Here is an 18,608-nt window from a genome sequence, read left to right as displayed (position 1 = left end):
GACCTGCAACATGCGGTCGTGCATTATCCTGCTGAAATGCAGGGTTTCGCAGGGATCGAATGAAGGGTAGAGCCACGGGTCGTAACACATCTGAAATGTAACGTCCACTGTTCAAAGTGCCGTCAATGCGAACAAGAGGTGACCGAGACGTGTAACCAATGGCACCCCATACCATCACGCCGAGTGATACGCCAGTATGGCGATGGCGAATACACGCTTCCAATGTGCATTCACCGCGATGTCGCCAAACACGGATGCGACCATCATGATGCTGTAAACAGAACCTGGATTCATCCGAAAAAAAGACGTTGTGCCATTCGTGCGCCCAGGTTCGTCGTTGAGTACACCATCGCAAGCGCTCCTGTCTGTGATGCAGCGTTAAGGATAACCGCAGCCGTGGTCTCCGAGCTGATAGTCCATGCTGCTGGAAACGTCGTTGAACTGTTCGTGCAGATGGTTGTGTCTTGCAAACGTCCCCATCTGTTGAGTCAGGGATCGAGACGTGGCTGCACGATCCGTTACAACCATGCGGATAAGATGCCTGGCATCTAGACTGCTGGTGATACGAGGCCGTTGGGATCCAGCACGGCGTTCCGTATTACCCTCCTGAACCCACCAATTCCATATTCTGCTAACAGTCATTGGATATCGAGCAACGCGAGCAGCAATGTCGCGTTACGATAAACCGCAATCGCGATAGGCTACAATCCGACCTTCATCAAAGTTGGAAACGTGATGGTACGCATTTCTCCTCCTTACACGAGGCATCACAACAACGTTTCACCTGGCAACGCCGGTCAACTGCTGTTTGTGTATGAGAAATCGGTTGGAAACTTTCGTCATGTCAGCACGTTGTAGGTGTCGCCACCGGCGCCAACCTTGTGTGAATGCTCTGAAAAGCTAATCATTTGCATAACACAGCATCTTCTTCCTGTCGGTTACATTTCGCGTCTGTAGCCTTCGTAGTGTAGCAATTTTAATGGCCAGTAGTGTAAGTAAGACGTGCACCGCTCTATCTAGCCGTGAATTTACCACCAGAAGGAGGCTCCTGTTCATACAGCATTTTGGTAATTCATCGTTTTATAACTTTGTAGTTTTATATAATTTTCTTTAATGTATGTAGCCCTCTGATCAGACTTTGTATTTGACTTGTAGGTCTGAAGATGACCCCAGACGTGGTGCAAACCGGTTACCAGGATAAATAAATTTGTGATCAAGACTGATTTTAATAGTACGCAGCTTAGCTAAAAGGATCTCCTCACAGCGAGAGGGCCGACAGGAGGTCGTCCAACCCGATGGGAGAGGCTTCATAACCCGGAGCTTGTTCCCAAGAAGGGAGAACCGGTGGTGATGTAAAATTGACACCACCAGCTGACAGACGGCAGCACAGAGATCATCGGATGGAATGTAAGGACTAGCGGGCTGGGGTACGAGGACTGCAGCCTTGGTAGCAGCGTCATCGGTCTGGTATCCTGTCGGACCGACGTGACCAGGAACCCACGCATGGATGTGTGTGATGTCCTTAGGTTAGTTAGGTTTAAGTAGTTCTAAGTTCTAGGGGACTGATGACCTCCGATATTAAGTCCCATAGTGCTCAGAGCCTTTTTTTTTGAACCAGGAACCCACACAAACATCACAGTAGCTCCATCAAGAGTTGGCAAGTGACAGCTTTCCTGAACCCGTTGCATAAGGAATGTGCAGTGTACAGCACACATAGGCTTTGAACGCCACTGAGAGAGTCGGAGCATATGACTCAATTGAAAAGACTGTGTCGCCGGATGTACTTCGTGGCGTAATACAGGGCGAAGAGCTCTGGTGTAAATACTGAGCAGTGTTCCGGAAGCCGATACCGAAAAATGTCGGTGCCAATGCCGAAGGCACACTCGACACCACAGTCAGTCCGAGAGCCGTCAGTTTACACAAAGGTACTATTGCGAAGTTCCATGTGAAAGTCGAGAAACTGAAGGCGATAGAGCGAGGCTTAAATAGTTTCCTTAGGAAGAGAATGAAGGCCAAGGTGAAGACGCGCCGTCGCACGAAGCCTGGATGGTGAAGGCTTCACATCCACTGGGAAAGTGCCAAGTAGCGTGAAGTTAAGCTGCCAGAAATAGAGCCGAAAGCGAACTCCAGGAGGCAATAGAGAAGCGGAAGGAGCGTCACATTTTGGTGGTCAAAGGAGTCATCGAAGAAGGAGGTACAGGATGGGTGGCCACGCATGGCAGACAAACTGCATGCATACCTGCTGAGGAGAAAGTCACGGCGGTAGGACAGCGGTAGTTCGGCAGCTTCTGCATAGACTCCCAAATGGGCTAGTATCAAAGGTGCCAGTGGCCAAACGGATGCCATGATGATTGATATTGTTAAGACGACATAATAGGAATGGACGTGCAGACGCATAAACGAAACACCCATAGTTTAGTTTCGAACGGACAAGGGACCGGTACAAACGGAGAAGGGTCGTTCGATCTGCTCCCAGGAAGCACCACTGAGGACATGTAGGATACTGAGTCACCGCATACAGCGGGCCATCAGGTAACACACGTAGGAGGATCAAGGAAGTTTCCTATCGAGCATGAGCCCCAGGAATTTCGTAGTTCCGACGAACGGAAGAGAAACAGACCCAAGATGTAAAGACAGTGGAAGAAATAAATTGCGCTGCCAGAAATTCATACAAACGGTTTTGTCTGTGGAAAAACTAAAGCCACTGTCGATGCTCCATGAGTAAAGACGATCGAGATATCGCTGAACACGCCGCTCAATGAGGCAGGTCTGTGGAGAACTGCAATATATGGCAAAATCGTCAACGAAAAAGGAGCCGGAGATGCCCGGCGGGAGACAGACCGTTTAGGCGTTTAGGGTCAATGGCGATAGCTAAGAGAACGACTCTCAGGATAGAATCCTGAGGCACACCGTTTTCTCGGATAAAGGTGACCCACACGTAACTTGAGAAATTCCTGAAGCAAACGCGGCACGCGGCCACGGAAGCCCCACATGTAGAGCGTACGGAGGATAACAGTCTTTCAGCAGGTGTCGTAGAGTCTCTTCAAATCGAAAAACACTGCACATTCCGAGATTTCCGCAGAAAACCATTTATGAAATGGGTGGACTAAGTGACGAGATGGTCAATTGCAGAACGGCGCGCTAGAAATCCACACTGTGTAGTGATTAGTAAATTGCGAGACTAACCACAACACCAGCCGGGCATGAATCACCTTGCAAACACAGCTAGTGAGAAAAATGGGATGATAGCTAGAAGGAAGGTGTCTGTTGTTACCGGGCTTAGGTATGAGTATGGCAGCGGCTTCACGCCAGCGTTTGGAAAACGTGCCCTCTGTCCAGATGCGGTTGTACGTACGAAGGAGAAAGTGTTTGCCTGAAGAGAAAGGTGCTGCAACATCTGAACGTGAACATCGTCTGACCCTGGGACGAAGGATCGGGATGAAGTGATCTAGTTACATCATAGTAACGGCGGCATTGTAGCACTCACTATTCTGAGAAGAGAAGGGTATCGCCCGAACCGCCTCCTCTCATTTCCGAAGGAGGAAGGCAGAGTTACAGTGAGAGGAGCCCAAAATCTCCGCAAAATGGCGGCCCAAGGCGTTGGAGATAGCAATAGCGTCCACTACGACATCGTTTGCTACCGTCAGGCCAGAAATTGGGGAATGGACCTTGGTCCCAGAGAGCCGTTGGAGGTTGGCCCACACGACGGAAGAGGGATGGAACTGAAAAGAACTTGTAAATGAAATCCAGCTAGCTTTTTTTGCTATCCCAAAGAACGCAACGACATTGTGCACGCAACCGTTTATAATGAATGCAGTTTTACATCGCAGAATGACGGTTAAATATGCGGAAAGCAGTCTCCGCACGCGAATGGCCTCACGGCACGCATCAGTCCTCCAAGGGACCAGGACATGGCGCGGTAAAGAAGTAGTGCGAGGAATGGAACATTCTGCAGCGGTAACGATACCGTTTGTAAGGTTTTCCATCCGGTCATCACAAATGGGGAAATGTTGTTTGTGGAAGGTTGCCAGGGAGAAGTAAAGCCTCCAGTCAGCCTTAGAAACCTGCCACTTGGGTACGCACGTAGGTGGGGTAGGTGTCAGCAATCGGATGGTACACGTGAAATGGTCGCTCGAGTACGTGTTAGAGAGAACGGACCACTCGAGATGACGGGCAAGCTGAGAAGTGCAGGAGGAGAGGTCCAAATGGGAATAGATGTGAGTAGAGTCTGAAAGGGTGCTCCCATGTTAAGGCAGATGACGTTAAGGTGACTGAGAAGGTCAGCCAAGAGGGCACCTCTCTAACAGACTCTGGGCAAGACCCAAAGGGGATGGTGTACATTGATGTCACCGAGCATGAGAAAGGAGTGAGGGAGTTGCCCAATAAGCTGGAGGAAGTCTGTCCTGGTGACACTGAATGATGGACGGATGTAAACAGTACAGAGGTAAAAGGTCAAGTGAGGAAAGAAACCAACAGTTTGGAGCCAGGTAGTGTGGGAGATGGGTTGACTATGAACATCATCCTATAGGAGCAGTACGACTCCCCCATGAGGAGAAATGACGTCCTCGGGTGGAAGGTCGAAGTGGACTGGCAAGAAATGCGAGAGCTTGAGCTGTCCTGTCATGAGTACGCTTTTTTTTCCTGTAGGCGGAGAACAAGTGGACGCTGAGATTCTAAGAGCAGTTGTAAGTCCTCTTTGTTGGGACGAGGGCTCTAACATTCCATTGCAGTAGAGTCATGACAAAGTAAAAATGAAGGGGTGTCAGCTCAACTGAGTGCCAGCCTTTGAAGACTTGCTGTAACAGGGCGCAGAAGCAGAAGGAACCTGCTCCATGGTTCAAAAATGACTCTGAGCACTATGGGACTCAACTGCTGAGGTCATTAGTCCCCTAGAACTTAGAACTAGTTAAACCTAACTAACCTAAGGACATCACAAACATCCATGCCCGAGGCAGGATTCGAACCTGCGACCGTAGCGGTCTTGCGGTTCCAGACTGCAGCGCCTTTAACCGCACGGCCACTTCGGCCGGCGAACCTGCTCCATGAGGGCTACAAAGGCGTCGGAATTCTCATTCTGTCGGTCTGCAGAGACCGGGGCAGAAAAATGCTTTGTGGTGTGCTCCGACGACACGAAGGTCGGCCGGACGAGTGTATCACGTGGTGACACCGTCGAAGAGGATCTCCGAGTCGGCGAAGGATAAGGCCATTTCCCTTTGTTTTACTTCTTGGAGCCTTTCCGGTTGGCAGAGGAAGACTCAGATGGAGGGAGGTAGGTTGGTTGGTTGTTTTGGGGAAGGAGACCAGACAGCGAGGTCATCGGTCTCATCGGATTAGGGAAGGAAGTCGGCCGTGCCCTTTGAAAGGAACCATCCCGGCATTTGCCTGGAGCGATTTAGGGAAATCACGGAAAACCTAAATCAGGATGGCCGGACGCGGGATTGAACCGTCGTCCTCCCGAATGCGAGTCCAGTGTCTAACCACTGCGCCACCTCGCTCGGTGGAGGGAGGTAGGAAGTGTTTGCAGGATCACTCCTTCTGTCCTCTCCGGTCTGCCGGTTGTGTAGCACGTGATTTCGCCCCAGGAGGCTAATGTTTTGTGGCTTGTTGCACAGCTGGAGGAGAAGGGGACGCTACCACGACACGGGGCGATTTCCCAACCGCGGTGCTAAATTTGAGGTCACATGTATGGGTGGCCATGGCCTTCGTGGAGCGAGGTGTAGCCAGAAGAGTACTGTAGATGCCAGATGGTAGAACGCAGTGTTTCCGGCTAGCCAACAACTTTCGAGTGACCAGGTAAGGCAGTTTCTCTTTCATCGGGATCTCTTGGACAACCAGACATTGAGGTACACGGTACAATCGCGAGAGGAGACGGCAGTTGATACAGAGGGGAGAAGGAGGCGGGCAAATCGCCCTCGTGAGCATCCCTACCACAGGTTACACATTTGTCCGGGTGTCGGCAGGACTCTCGAGTGAAGTTTTAACGATGACACTGGTAGCAGCACGTCGGATTCGGAATGTACGGTCGGACTGTGATAACTTCATAGCCTGTTCTGATCTTTGACGGTAGAACCTTCCTATCACAAGTGAGAAAAAGAGTGTATGTGGGCGCTAAGGAAACATCTACTTTTTTCATCACCCAATGGACTGCAGTGACACCCTGATCGAAGAGATAAGTTTAGATTACTGCCTCAGCCAGACCATCGAGCAGCCTAGTGCAAATAACACCATGGAAAGAATTCAGCGCTCGATGGGCCTCGACACAAACAGGATAGCTGTGGAGGAGCGAAGCAGTAAGCAGTTGTGCTACAGAATCAGAAATACTCTCCAAAAGCAAAGAGTCATTTCGTAAACGAGAGCAGGATTTCACAGGGCCTGCAACTGAATAAACAACACATTTGCCGTAGCTGGCCGCTGTGACCGAGCGGTCCTAGGCGCTTTAGTCCGGAACCACGCGGCTGCTACGGTTGCAGGTTCGAGTCCTGCCTCGGGCATGGTTAGTTAGGTTTAAGTAGTTCTAAGTCTAGGGGACTGATGACCTCAGATGTTTAGTCCCATAGTGCTTAGAGCCATTTGAACCATTTACCGTAGGACTGACCATCTTCAGTACGTGAAATCACGAAGAATCATGGTGCAGCTTCATTCCGTTTACGTTTAGTAGACGTAGACTGGCAAATCGAAGTTAAGCGATGTCAGGCTGGGCTATCAATAGGATGGGTGACCATTTCGTCTGCCGAGTGCTGTTGGCCAGCGGGGTGCACTCAGCCCTTGTGAGGCAAACTGAGGAGCTACTTGACTGAGAAGTAGCGGCTCTGCTCTCGTAAACCGACATAAGGCCGTGAGAGTGGTGTGCTGACCACATGCCTCTCCATATCTGCATCCAGTGCCCCCTGTGTTCTGAGGATGACATGGCGGCCGGTCGGTATCGTTGGGCCTTCATGGCCTGTTCGGGCGGAGTTAAGTTTAGACATAGGCTGAGAGGATGTTTGGCTCATTGCGAGAAAATCTCCCATGATTGCCGGCGTCTCCGATGGCGCGCTCCTTCCAACTGGGGCCCCCTCAGAAGGGGGCGCACCTGCCTTACACACATCAGGTCACACCTTCGAACACCTGGAAGAGGGACCAATCCCTCTGCCAGGAGTTCTTAGGGTACGCACGGACCCCCTTTACCAGGGGGAACGTGCGAACCCTACCTGTCAACCCGTGGCTGGGAATTAAGCGTTACCTAGTCACGTCAGGCGCGTGGGCTGGCCTTCAGAAGCTAGAAGCTTTCTCTCTTTTTCTTCTTCTTTTGCACGCAATAAATGCGGCGTTCAGGTAGCTGTTAGGCGTACATGACACGTAACTGTAAATTAAACAGTTAGTTAAACCATATATTTTTCTTCTTCCGTATCCGGATGCACCAATTATAGGTTGCTTTGTCATTGACTTTCAAAATATCGTCTTCAGTGCATGTTATAGACATATCTGAGCAAATCAATAGGTGGTTCAAGTCCTGTATCGCTCCACATTCACACCTATGGCTATCACTGTAGCCCCATTTAAATAGGTTTGATTTGCATCCAGTTACTCCAGTGCGCAGCCGGTTTAATGACCTCCAAGTTGTAAAAGGTAGTTGAAATCCTGCAGATCCCTCCTCAAGTAGTTCCATTGTGGGGTGTGGCACCATTTCTTCCCAAAGAGATAGCCGCATTGCGACGGGCTTGGTGGCGAGCTCTTCAGTAGTTTCAATGAAACTCCTGCGGGGTTTCAGCCGGACACGTTGTTTTCGGTGCATATGCATCGGGTATCGAGGATCATTCTTTTGTTTTAATCTTTCCATCTCGGCGGCTACTTGTCTGCGGATAGTGGGTGGTGCTATGCCTATGATGGAATAAATTTTGTCTTTGGGAGTTGGTTTGAGGCATCCTGTGGCAATACGTACAATTTCGTTTACGGCGACGTCAACTTGCTTACTGTGAGCAGAGTTCCTCCAAACTGGCGCCGCGTATTCCGCTACTGAGATACTCAGCGCCAGACCCGTGGTGAGCAAAACGTGTGGTTGAGCTCCCCACGAGGAACCTGTTAGCTTCCGCAGTATGTTGTTCCTGGCACAGATGAATAGCACGTCTACCATTTTCCGCATGGAGTAATTCCACTGCTTACATTGTTTACACTATTCTTGTTCCGGTGCCGACACCACCCCGAAATGATACGTAAGGGATGCCCAGTCGCAGAGACTGACAACAGTATCACATAAGGTTAAGACTCGACAAGCACAACCAGTAACAAATTTGCTACGAAGTTCAACAGGAAGACTGTCTACGCTGCTGAATACTGACTGTTCTCGATAGAAGTACAGGAGTTATATGAATTCGTGGTGCCTTGTTCTTTCGCACATGACCACCATTCACGCATTCACACGACTGATTCGCCTAGATGGGCAATGAATCGACCTCCTTCAGTGCGAATGCACCAGTATGTCCGACCTCCTGCGGGAATCGGAGAGTAGCGAACATGTGGCACTTTTGTCCATTGATAATAGTACTGAATACTAAAAAAATAATGATCTTTCGGAATTTTAAATTAATTTTTTCCCATTTTACGAAGGTGGTGCTTCTGAGTACGTCTGACCCTCCAATGGCTAGTCAACAAACAGTTCTCAGTACAGTATTTTTCCTAAATAACGAAATGGCAAGTCACATCAAATACCCATCTTGCTGACATTTGGCGCCATCTATGAACTATTCAGTAAATAAGAGGAACCACATTCCTGTCACGATGATTAAACAAAGAGAAAAATATTACAAAAGATAAAAATATTTAAATCAGTTCAATTCTATGTGTTTTGTAAATATTTTTTAAGAAAGGTTTTACCAATCTGGCGTTACATATGTGTTTTGAAGAACAACAAAACAGTTGGCTCACAAGGAGTGAATCTGGAGGTTTTTTTACATCTTCTACGTTTACCGTTAAATGTGGCAATAAGTCAGACAGCAACGTAGATAATTTTACATGTATTTGAGTTTTTTTTATTCCCATGCAAATTTGAAGCTTTTTACTAGAGACCACAGCAGCTTTTCTTTGATTTTTCTATATAGTTTTCTAGTTCATATACAGGGTGCCATACAGCCAACTGACGTGTTCTCAGCTAAGCCTACCTTCATTATATAGTAATTTTGAACGTACTCTGACAGAAGCCCGAACAACAGGGGACTGACGTACTGGGACATGTATTGATACTGCGAAATAGTGGTATGTAATCTAATATATAATCCGTAAATATTATGCCACGAGTTGTAACTTTGTAGACTATCGCCGACTATGCACTTCTTGTACTTTCAGCAGATTGACTAATAAAACCTGAAAGAAAAGGAGGACTGACTGCTGTGCTCTATTACTTGAAAGACATATCACAGTTGTTTAGTGCACCCACGTAACTAACGGAAGGTAACTTGATGAGTGAAAGTGGAGATGAAGTGTTAGCTGAAGACAGTGATCTGTATTTTCGAATGAAAAAATCATTTTTGTCTTCCATTATTTCAGAGAGTGAGAGCAAAGAAGAATTAGCAAGAAATGTAAAACTGTTGTTCCAGTTGAAAAACATGTAACAGGAGCAAAGCATCCATCAATACATGCCACTTCAAGGCACTCTGTACACTGTAGTACAAAGAAAGAACATCACGGAAGCAGATGGAAGTGTGCTCTCTATCAAGTAGCCCTATGCCCAACTGCATTTCACCTTACAACCAAAAGAATGGCATTCCATATACAGTGGCTCCATTTGAAACCACCTTGTATGCAATCGATTAATGTATGTAGCGCTTTTCACAATGTTCTTTCTCAACGTATGTCTAAAAATCTAATGACAACAACAAAATTTTTAAAAATTAATTTTTAAGATATGGAGTCTGAAAGGTTTAGACGCACCATCAGCCCAAGTTGTGGGAAATGTGTTGTTAAAAAAAACAAGGATCGAAAGATATACTTATATGGATAAAGAACAGACACCACTGATGACCTGCAGCTGTCTAGAACGAAATTAGAAAAAATTATATTAACACCTTCAGCTGCTAACGAGCGTTGATACGTATCAACGGGGATATGTGAAAATGTGTGCCCCGACCCGGACTCGAACTCGGGAGCTCCTGATTACATGGCAGACACATGGCTCTGAGAACTATGCGACTTAACTTCTGAGGTCATCAGTCGCGTAGAACTTAGAACTAATTAAACCTAACTAACCTAAGGACATCACACACATCCATGCCCGAGGCAGGATTCGAACCCGCGACCGTAGCGGTCGCTCGGTTCCCGACTTTAGCGCCTAGAACCGCACGGCCACTCCGGCCGGCTTACATGGCAGACGCTCTATCCATCTGAGCCACCGAAGGCACAGAGGATAACGCGACTTAAGGGACTATCGCGCGCACGCCTCCCGCGAGACGAAGATTCTCACCTTGTATGTCCACACACTACATTCGTGGTGTCCGACCCCAACAAACTCATTACTCGTGGAAGACATTCTTATTAAGTCCCGTACGAGTTCGGGGAATATGTGCGCATCCGCAATACCAGCCATGACCGTCCTCTTCTGTTATGTCTTATTTGGTATGTCTTTAGGGTTTTCACATAAAAGCTTAAGAGGTATTACTCTTCAGCACGCCCTCGTATTAGCATTTCTGCGGAACCGCACGACGTAGGCAGGTGTAAGGCTATCCACATTCTGTTTATATGTAAAGAGAACACAGCGGAAGCCCATTCAGAAAACGCATTTAAACGTTGTTCGTTTGTGAGGAGATCGTGCCATGCTTCGTTTAAGCAGCAGGAACGTCTACTGACACGTGTCGGAATTATGCACTTATTGGATATGGTGTGTGTTCTTTTGGACTTGTCCGAAGGAACAGACACCATATCCAAATAAGTGCATAGTTCTGGCAATATCGACAATGACCTCCTTCTGTGCGGATGAACACATATTCCCCGAAATCTTACGGGACTTGGTAAGAATGTCTTCCACGTGTAATGAGTGTTTGGGGTGGGACACTAGGAATGTAGTGTGTGGACATACAAAGTGAGAATGTGGGTCTCACGGGAGGCGTGCGCGAGATAGTCAATCCAGTCGCACTATCCTCTGTGTCCTCGGTGGCTCAGATGGATAGAGCGTCTGCCATGTAAGCAGGAGGTCCCGGGTTCGAGTCCCGGTCGGGGCACACATTTTCACCTGTCCCCGTTGATATGTATCGAAGCCCGTTAGCAGCTGAAGGTATTAATATAATTCTACTTAGGATCGAAAGAGGCGGTACTTAGAAGCACCAACAGGCAACAAAAGATAAAAGTCGCCTCTAACTCATATACCGTGATCTGGGTATCTCCGCACTACTGATCGTAGACTTGCTCATTATCACGTCTCCGGCTGTTGTGGTAACAAAGCAAAATGCTGATTTCACTAGATGTAATTGATTCACTCGGTGGTGGACAGCCAGAAGGTGCACTGGGAAAGCCGGCCGAAGTGGCCGTGCGGTTAAAGGCGCTGCAGTCTGGAACCGCAAGACCGCTACGGTCGCAGGTTCGAATCCTGCCTCGGGCATGGATGTTTGTGATGTCCTTAGGTTAGTTAGGTTTAACTAGTTCTAAGTTCTAGGGGACTAATGACCTCAGCAGTTGAGTCCCATAGTGCTCAGAGCCATTTGAGCCATTTTTTTGCACTGGGAAAGGTAAACGGAGTTTGCCTAGCCGTACACAGCTCCCTTTGTGACGGTATAAGAGCCGCGAAATATGACGAGAATAGTAGACGGAATGAGAGGGCGGGGTTGGCTGTTGGCCGTTGTTGTGTGCGCCAGACAAAGCCCGCGCTGGAGGGAGGGTCTGGGCTCGCAGACTGCGGCGCGTCTGGGAGGAGAGGTCCGGCGCGGTCTGCGGTCGGCGTCGCCGGCCGGCCGGCCGGCCTATTCACGGCGCAGTGTCCCCGCCTCCTTGGCGGAACAAAGGCTGCGTCCGCGGCCTCATCGGGCCAAGCTCGCGGGGGAGGGAGCCGCCCGCTTTCTTTCTATCGCTGCTACACCGGCAGTGAAAGCGAACGCTCTGCACGAGCCGGCAGAGCACCGCATTCCGAAAGCATCTCCACAAATAATGTACTGGGTGATCAAAAAGTCAGTATAAATTTGAAAACTTAATAAACCACGGAATAATGTAGATAGAGAGGTACAAAATGACACACATGCTTGGAATGACATGGAGGTTTTATTAGAATCAGAAAAATACAAAAGTTCAAAAAATGTCCGACAGATGGCGCTTCATCAGATCAGAATAGCAATGAAACTTCCTGGCAGATTAAAACTGTGTGCCGGACGGAGACTCCAACTTGGGACCTTTGCCTTTCGCGGGCAAGTGCTCTGCCAACTGAGCTACCCAAACACGACTCACGTCTCGTCCTCATAGCTTTACTTCCGCCAGTAACTCGCCTCCTACCTTCCAAACTTTACAGAAGCTCTCCTGCGAACCTTGCAGAACTAGCACTCCTGAAAGAAAGGATATGGTGGAAGTAAAGCTGTGAGGACGGTGCGTGAGTCGTGCTTGGGTAGCTCAGTTGGTAGAGTACTTGTCCGCGAAAGGCAAAGGTCCCAAGTTAATCTGCCAGGAAATTTCATATCGGCGCACACTCCGCTGCAGAGTGAAAATCTCATTCCAGAATAGCAATAATTAGCATAACAAAGTAAGACAAAGCAAAGATGATGATCTTTACAGGAAATGCTCAATATGTCCACCATCTTTCCTCAACGATAGCTGTAGTCGAGGAATAATGTTGTGAACAGCACTGTAAACCATACCCGGAGTTATTGTGAGGCACTGGCGTCGGATGTTGTCTTTCAGCATCCCTAGAGATGTCGGTCGATCACGATACACTTGCGACTTCAGGTAACCCCAAAGCCAATAATCGCACGGACTGAGGTCTGGGGACCTGGGAGGCCAAGCATGACGAAAGTGGCGGCTTAGTACACGATCATCACCAAACTTTCACGCGTCTAGCAATATGGGGTGGAGCGCCAACCTGCATAAACATCGTACGTTCCAGCAGGTGTTTATCAACCAGGCTGGGGATGATGCGATTCTGTAAAATATCGGCGTACCCCTCACCCGTCACGGTAGCAGCTAGAAAACCAGAGTCACGAATTTCCTCGAAGAAAAAAGGCCCGATAACGGTAGATGTGGTAAATCCAACCCATACTGTGACTCTCGTCGTGCAATGGAGTTTCCACGACAGTTCTAGGATTTTCGGTGGCCCAAATTCTGCAGTTGTGGGCGTTGACAGACCCTCGGAGCGTGAAATGAGCTTCGTCGGTCCACAACACGTTATTCAACCAATCGTCATCTTCCGCCATCTTTTGAAACACCCACACCGCAAATGCCCTCCGCTTCACTAAATCGCTAGGTAACAGTTCATGATGCCGAAGGATTTTGTACGGATAGCATCGGAGGGTATGCCTCAGTGCCAAACAAACAGTAGTGCATGGAATGTCGGTACGACGTGCGACTGCACGAGCGCTGACGTCCCCGTGCATAGACGAACCCGCTACAGTCTCCATTTCTTCCTAAACTGTCTCAGCAGCATTACGCCTTGTGCTCGGTCGGCCACTACGGGGTCTACCGTCTAAACAGCCCGTGGCTTCGACCTTCGAAATCATTCTCGCCACAGCTGCATTTGTCAACGGACCTTTACCCTTTAGAATCCTCTTCCTATGGCGATAGCACCGTAACGCTGAACTAGCACATTCCCCATTCTGATGATACAGCTTCACTAAAAGCGCATTTTCAGGTAACGTCAACATGCTGCGACTGCTGGCGCATCTGATTCTCTCTCTCATTACAGCTTCTTTTACACACGATTGTCATGCGCAGTCACTAACGTTTTGCTGTCCAGCGCCATCTGTCGGACATTTTGTGAACTTTTTTTTGTTCTAATAAAACCCCATATCATTCCAAACATGTGTGTCAATTTTTACCTCTCTATCTACATTATTCCGTGGTTTATTAAGTTTTCAAATTTATACTGACTTTTTGATCACCCGGTACTTTACGATACCACACATATGTTGACCTCATGTAATGTCATCAAGTGACTGAATAAATCATCTGCGAAATTCGACGTGCGTAAAAAGCGCGTCACAACTAGAATCACACTCTGACTCCAGTCCCCATGAAACAATCATCCTTGCTGTGACGGGGTGGCCTGCGTGCCTCAACAGTACGATCAAACGTAAAGTGCAATCGCATTTGAAGGTTACCTGTGCCTGCGTCTACATGCTGGCCCACGGGGAAATGGTGCATTTTCAGTTGGCCACCCTAGAAACATGTAGACGTGCTCCAGCCATCTGCCACATCTAATCGTCTCTCTCTCTATCTAAATATATAAATATATAAACCAAAAGTTTAGCATCACCTCTATATTTCGACATTCATGGCACACAAAATAAAACTGGCTCTGCGGCAAGCGAACACAGGGCAATACACCTGTCCCTACCCATGCGTTTTAAGCAACTTGCAACGCCTTCAAATATCACACGCAAAATTTTCATTTCTCTCGCTCGCTACGTGCAGACTATTAGCCCTACATAAAGAAAATGAATATGAACATTTTGTTAGAAATTTAATGTAGTTAAATATTTTACTGGTAACTCGAGAAGTGTGGCCTCCGGCGAAAACATATCCCAGTACAAAATGTATCTACACCAAATTTCCTACAAAAAAAGTGCCGTTCATTTTTTTCTGTGGGACTGATACTTTGCAACTAGCAAGCGAGAGAATATGAAACTCTCACACATGATTTTTAAAGGTATTGTGGATTGCAAAAACCCTATCGACAGGACACCCCCTATATTATTTACAATGTGCCCAAATAACTAAAAAAATAAAACAAACATTTGCATTACGACAAAATAATCTGTCTGCCATCAGATGTTTCTCACAGCATTTCTGAGCAACTTCAATACCTAGTGGAACATCGTCTTGCTTGGATCAAGGCTTTAATCCGCCGTGTCATATTATCAACGAGGTAATGAAGCAAGCAGTGGTCCAGGCTGTCCCACTCTTCAAAGACGACCCAGTGTAGGTAGCCTAGAGTATGTAGTTGTTTCCCACGTCCAAGAACAGTTTGTTTCAGTCGGCCACAAACAAAATTTGGTCCAAGTCCAGCGAACAGACAGCCCACTCCATTCTGGCGATCACAGCATGCTGAAGGACCGTGTTCACCAGAACAGCATGGTGAGAACATGAAATGTCATCCATTAAGATGAACTTGCCACCAAAATGATGGCGATACTTTCCCATTACTACTGGTTGCAGGATCTCGCCCCTGCACCCCAGAGCAGTGAGATTGTCTTCAAGAACCACGACAGCCATACGGTGGCCTCGTATAATGCCACCCTAGGACATCACATTGCTGCTCATTTGGGGTACGTCGGAGGCGTTCGATATTACCTTGTAGTCTCCAAATACGTTGTATGTGATTATCTGGATACAAACATCCAAGTTTCGTCCGCCAACAACACTGTAAGTCGGTGCTGGGGCATCCATTCTGTACGATTTCTTGTCTTTCTGTAACGGAGTCCATGGTGTTGTGGTGTTCGCAGTGGTCATTGGGAATGGAAACTCGCATCATGCAATTGTCTCCTAACAGTCTGTTGCGACACATTACGTCCTGTAGCCTCTTCGGACACTGAATTCAGTTCTGGGGCACTCAGCCCACGGTTGCTTTGATTTGAAAGTGGTAGGTGTTTGTCATTCGAAGCATTTGTTGAAGGTGAACGGCCTGTGCTATTCATGGTATGAGTACTGCCTGTCAGATTATACCAGTTCTACGTCTGTACCACATCAGTTTGGTTCCCGTGCACACGTCGAGAAACTTTCCTTGTTGACAAACCTGTGTGTAAAGTAATATGTGGACTCGAAAACCGGTCGCGATTGTCCTTCATAGCATGATGGATGCTCACTCTATTTTATCACAGTTGTCTCTAATGTGTCCCTACTGGTACTTTACTTTCAACTGAAATGCTGTACTCCATTCGAGTGCGGCGTTCAACCCACAGGGAACGCTTATGGTAAAGTTGTGAATGTTTACCAGCAACATTATGCGTAACCTTCCGATCGGCACGGGAACAATTACCATAGCACCATACCTGCACGAAATATCGTCGTGATGTAGCACTTTTGTTGATATGTTTAGTGTGCCAGTCACCTCAGTATAGAGCGTTGGCTAGTGCAGGTAGTGGAGTCCTGTCGTGGACAGACCGTTGTGACGGTCCGAAGTGCCTTAGAAGAGACCGCCATTTCCATATTCCAGACAGAAGGGCAATATCTACGTGGATAAAACAAGAGCGTGATACCGGTTCTGTAACCAACCTGAAGCATAAGGGACCTGAAAGGACAATTGGAACACCAGAAAAATCCAACGAATTCGTGTAACTCTGCAACGAAGCCCACTGTAATCCGTCCATCGCCACAGACATCAGAGGTCTGTACAGGGAATTGTCGGAACAGGATTTAAATTTTCATCCATGTAAGTTGCAAGTGATTCAACAGTTACGGCCGAACGATAAAGTGAGTGGACGCGATTTCTGTAGAAGATTACTGGCCGGCCAGAGTGGCCGTGCGGTTTTAGGCGCTACAGTCTGGAACCGAGCGACCGCTACGGTTGCAGGTTCGAATCCTGCCTCGGGCATGGATGTGTGTGATGTCCTTAGCTTAGTTAGGTTTAATTAGTTCTAAGTTCTAGGCGAATGATGACCTCAGAAGTTAAGTCGCATAGTGCTCAGAGCCATTTGACCCATTTTTTTTTTTAAGATTACTGGATAGAACCAGGATGACGCTTTTCTGACCAATCTTGTGATGACTGATGAGAGAAACTTTCATCTGAATGGGCTTTTCAATAAGCAAGACTTCCTAAGTTATTCGCCAACGAAAACAGAGCTCATTCACGATCTTTTTTAGAAGACAACAACAACCAGCCAATTCTGAGCGGTGTGCGGCCACGATTAACAATTTCTTAATTCCACAGCGGCAGGGGCACTGCAGTCTAAACGCGACATGGTTCCAGCAAGATGGGGTAATAGCCCATAAAGCCTGTGATTTAACGACTACACCGAGGTGTCACTTTTCACATAGATTACTCTCACGATTCGGTGGTATTTAGAGTTAACAGACTGCCATAAGTAAGCGTAGACTACGGTAGTTCTCCTGGGTCAAGGTCGTAACCGCGTTACCTGTGTATTAGGTGCGTTGCATAACTACTGGGAATTCCCTCATTCCGATCGCTTTGCTTACGCATACGATCAGTGTCTTACTATTTTCCTGTGTAAACTGGAAGCAGTAGACCATCTACAAACTGAGTGAGGGCATATTAAGTCTCGCATAACCTATGGAACATTTTTCTTCGACATTGTTATCTTCCTGTCTGTTACTTAAAAATTAACAGTATTTATAGCAAAATTGAAACTGTCAATCTTTTATACAGGTTTTAGTAGAAAATTGATGACTTGTAACGTGAAACTGAGGGAAATTGTAGTAAAAATTGATAAAAGAACACTACAGGTTTATAATATAGCGCTAGAATACGCAGTTCCTCAAAGGAAAGAAAGAAAAAAAAAAACAAAAAAAACGCAAAACTAAAACATATCGAACACCGCTTCGATATTTCGTCAAGTTTGTTTAATAAACAACTTCTGCAGTTGTCAGTGAAAACAGGGAACCCTCGCCTTTGGTCGTCATGAAGAAAGTTCCAATGAGTATAAAATAACAAGAATTATATAGATTTTTTTAATGCTTGTGCATGAAAAATGTACTTGCATCAAAAGTAACTGCTTTGGTTACAAAAGAGCGCAGAAGTTAAGCAGCAGTTAATTTTTATTACTTATAAAATCGAATTTATATTTTTCAAGGATATAAAATACAAAATGTACTAATGCTGAACGGTGTGCGGTTCTCATTGTGTGTGCACAAACCAACAAACAAGAAAGAAAAGTCGTCAGCTCCCATTTTCTCTCTCAAACATTCATTTCTCTTTCCCTAACAATGCTACCAATACCACCGACAATCCAGCCATTTACTAAGTAATTTATTAAAAAAAATTTTGTCGAGTTCCACAGCGTCAAAGTGTTTTGAGAATGAAAACATGGTCCAAGTATGCTGCATGCTTTTTATTTTGTACTGTACTGTTCTGTACCGCACTGTGACTCTAGTGATATCCGGCGAGATCACCTAAACTTTCAATCGCTGATTTTTTTCTATGGTGACATCTCCAGAAAAAAATTTTTGATGGCGACTCCAGAATACTTACAAGTTGAAAGCCACATCCGGGAAGAGATTGAGGCCATTCCCCAAGGAATGAATGAGCACGTAATGAGAAGCTTCCGTAAACGTCTTCCAGCAATGCATCGCCACTGAGGTGCAGTTTTTAAGAAATAAAGTTAGGTTTTTTACTTTTCGGCAGCGGTAGTGTTTGCAGAACAGTTATTTATACGTTATATTGTTATAAATATACGCTAAACCTCGTAACAACCAACTGAAGACGTATTATTTGCCAGGTTTCATTCTGTACATCAACACTCCTTAAGCCACCTTGGGGTTTGTGGTGGAGA

General features: G+C 46.9%; 1 protein-coding gene and 1 non-coding gene across 2 annotated transcripts in view; one reads left to right on the top strand and one right to left on the bottom strand.

Annotated features, from left to right (window-relative positions):
* LOC126413028 (uncharacterized) overlaps positions 1-18,608 on the bottom strand; it is a 408,898-nt gene that overhangs the window by 56,527 nt on the left and 333,763 nt on the right. The gene's annotated exons all lie outside the window — the stretch shown is intronic.
* Trnat-ugu (transfer RNA threonine (anticodon UGU)) lies at positions 11,116-11,189 on the top strand. Its single transcript has one exon. It is a non-coding gene; the product is annotated as a tRNA-Thr (tRNA).

The sequence above is a fragment of the Schistocerca serialis genome, chromosome 7 (assembly GCF_023864345.2).
Source record: "Schistocerca serialis cubense isolate TAMUIC-IGC-003099 chromosome 7, iqSchSeri2.2, whole genome shotgun sequence".
In the NCBI taxonomy this organism is placed as follows: domain Eukaryota; kingdom Metazoa; phylum Arthropoda; class Insecta; order Orthoptera; family Acrididae; genus Schistocerca; species Schistocerca serialis.
This window is presented reverse-complemented; position numbering and strand designations above follow the sequence as displayed.